The 3565-nt window shown below is 39.2% G+C and overlaps 1 non-coding gene across 1 annotated transcript; it reads right to left on the bottom strand.

The window, feature by feature from the left end:
- On the bottom strand, positions 1–103 carry LOC116756166. Its single transcript, XR_004350546.1, has one exon. It is a non-coding gene; the product is annotated as a U6 spliceosomal RNA (small nuclear RNA).
- Positions 104–3565: the final 3462 nt, after the last annotated feature.

Raw genomic sequence — 3565 nt, 5'->3', positions numbered from 1 at the left:
AAAAATGTGGAACACTTCACCAGGTTGTATGTTATCCTTACCCAGGTGCCATGCTAACTCTGTATGATTCTAGTCTTAGTTTATGTGCTCCTGAAATGAACACTTAATATGTATCAGAGATACATTTTCTTGTTAACAAAGAACTATATTTCATTTGACTATAAGACATCGTTGATTGTTAGTGCCCCATTGTTTTAGGTACTACAGAGAGAGAGAGAGAGAGAGAGAGAAAGGAAGGGAAGGAGGGAGAAAGAAGGAACAAGAGGGAGCGAGAAAAAGGAAGAAAACAAGCAACAGCTGCCAACTAAACTATAACCTAACACTGTTGATAGGACAGTCCTGTGTCATAAGCAGCTTCTTTTTTTAAAAAATTGAGATATAATTGACATAAACATTATATTAGTTTTCGGTGTACAACATAATGATTCAGTATTTGTATACTGCAAAATAATCACCACAATAAGTCTAGTTAGCATCCATCACCACACATAGCACATTTTTTTCTTGTGATGAGAACTTTTAAGATCTACTCTCTCAGCAACTTTCAAGTGTACAATACGGTATTATTAACTATAGTCACCATTCTGTGCATTACATCCCAGGACTTACTCATCTTATAACTGGAAGATCGTACTTTTGGCCCCCTTCCCTCATTTTACCCACCCTCCATCCCCATCTCTGGCAACCATCAATTTGTTTTCTGAATCCATGAGTCTGTTTTGTGTTTGTTTGTTTTAGATGCCACCTATAAATGAGAGCATACAGTATTTGTCTTTGTCTGTCTGATACAACCAGCTTCTTTATGCTTTGAAATTTCCTTCATCTATTCTGAAGTTTGCCAGTTTCTCCACCCTTCAAGCTGGATTGTACGGTGTGTGAAGGCAATCTCTTTGCATTTTCTTATCTTTAGTCACTTTGGCTATCTTCTTTCTTGGGTCCCATCAAGCACTGGTTGTTTCTTCCCCAGAAAATATGAAATTATGGTCATTCTTCTAATGAAGATTATTTGCTTCAGTAATATTACATTTGTACTCTGCTTTTCTGTTTCCATATCTTTCTGCATACATTATATGATTTTGTTTCAATGCTGGTTATGGTGAAATCTTTTGAAAGACATTTTAAATAACTAAACTCAACATGCGTAGTACCAATGAAGTGCATAACTCAATTGGAAATGACAACTATATAAAATCTTTGCTGGAGTTCATGCATGATCAAGCAGTTAGGAGGATAGCAGAACCTATGTGAAAACTGTAGGTCTAAGAGTCAATGAAATATAATAGATACACACCATCGCTTTTCTTATAATTGAGATTTTATTGGCTTAGCGTCTGGTCTGTTCACAGATATGAATAATCTATACACAATTTTTATGCAAGTCCTAACAAATCTAAAAAAAAGTGGTTGCAGTCCTTTTCTAAAAAGTTACCCAGTCACTTCAGTTAAAATTTGGAGGCAAATTGTCCTTTGGAAGAGGATATAAAGTACTCATATGATAAAATATTGATAAATTGTTAGGTTAAAATCCCACTAATTCATGACTTAATAACATACTTACAACATAGTAAAAAAATGTTCAGGGCTTCCCTGGTGGCTCAATGGTTAAGAATCCGCCTGCCAATGCAGGGGACACGGGTTCGAGCCCTGGTCTGGGAAGATTCCACATGCCGTGGAGCAACTAAGCCCGTGTGCCACAATTACTGAGCCTGCGCTCTAGAGTCCGCGAGCCACAACTACTGAGCCCATGTGCCACAACTACTGAAGTCCGCACGCCTAGAGCCCATGCTCCACAACAAGAGAAGCCACTGCAATGAGAAGCCAGCGCACCGCAACCAAGAGTAGCCCCCACTCACTGAAACTAGGGAAAGCCCACGTGCAGCAACGAAGACCCAATGCAGCCAAAAATAAATATAAATAAATAAATTTATATAAAAAGTCCAATCTTTCACAGTGTATGATTAAAGTTGCAGGATAAACTGGGCTACTGCTACCAAAGATGTCACAGATGGCACTCAAGTCTGACCAAGAGCACCGAGATCAGGGAGCAGTTTGCTTAGAAAACTATTCTACCAAAGAGCAGCATGAAGTATCGAAGATCAGCAATGAAATGTTTGAGACACGCTAAATGTGTGATTACGACTGTGAATTGCATTTAATTATGCTTCCTGTTAAAGGATATAATCCTCCCTACCCCCAGCCTATGGAATGGTAAGTTGGAGCACAAGATGTCAAAGATTTCCTTAATTCAATATTCCTTGAATTCCACGTTGTGCAGAAAAATAAACAACAGCACCTGATTTTACCTTTTAAGAAAAAGCATTTACACTTATCTAAATAGGTAAAAAAAATCGTAATTATTTTTAGGGTGTCTAAAAAACATGCCTTTACAAGACAGCTGAACAGTAAGGGGAGAATGGAGACCACGGAAAAGACTTGGAATAGGATATTCATCATCAAACATGGCTTCTTTAGCTTCTGCTTCACCACAGGGCGGACTCTCCTCTTTGTTCCGTTTTCTGCAGTTACATCTTCTTTAGTGTCTTCCTGACCCACTTCGGCCTGTTCCTTTTGCTCCTCTTTCACTTTTTTTGGTTTCCACTATGAAGATTGATTCTTCCCTGTTGCCTTTTTGTAGCTTAGTTTCAACGTTTGCAGATACAGTTTGGTGTACCATTTCACTCATCCCTCGGATTTTCTTTGCTGCCCCTTGGGATGAATTGCTCTGCCTCCTGGGCATATTGGAGGACTGCTGCCACTCCTGTTGCTGCATTGCTGGACACTGCATAATCGTTTTTCATGGCTGCACAATAGTCCATCGCATGGGCGTGCCATACTTTATTTATTAATCCTAAAAATGATGGAAATTCAAGTCTTCTCTAATTTTTCACTGTTTGTAAAAGTCAAGACAGTAATTCTTTTGCTCGGATAATTATACTATTTTGTATAACTGTTACCTTGGACTAGCTACATTGGTCCCAATAGGCCACTGGTCCTGAAAGAAGGACCAATAACCCAAATGTTATTGTGCATTTTATGTGTTTTTTTTTTTTGCGGTACGCGGTCCTCTCACTGTTGTGGCCTCTCCCGTTGCTGAGCACAGGCTCCGGACGCGCAGGCTCAGCGGCCATGGCTTACGGGCCCAGCTGCTTCGCGGCATGTGAGATCTTCCCAGACCGGGGCACGAACCCGCGTCCCCTGCATCGGCAGGCGGACTCTCAACCACTGCGCCACCAGGGAAGCCCTATGTGTACTTTTAAAAAGTTATTCAGATTGACACCTACTGATGGTGTCTGAGAATGTGTAATTCCTGAATCCTCGAGAATACTTTCCTGGATAATACTTCATGTTTTACTGGCCTTATTTTATTAAAAACACCTCTTCCAATATATCAAATTTTTTTCAGATTTGTATGTTGTAAATTTATTTTAGATTATCATTTCACTTAAAAAAATTTTTTCATAGCCTTTTGCCATTCAGAAATTCTAAATTTTTCTGAGTTCATTCTATTGATATTTTCCTAGATAGTTTTTGGATTTTATTCTCTTCTTCTGGGGCCTTCTTCTCT

The sequence above is a fragment of the Phocoena sinus genome, chromosome 6 (assembly GCF_008692025.1).
Source record: "Phocoena sinus isolate mPhoSin1 chromosome 6, mPhoSin1.pri, whole genome shotgun sequence".
Lineage (NCBI taxonomy): Eukaryota > Metazoa > Chordata > Mammalia > Artiodactyla > Phocoenidae > Phocoena > Phocoena sinus.
This window is presented reverse-complemented; position numbering and strand designations above follow the sequence as displayed.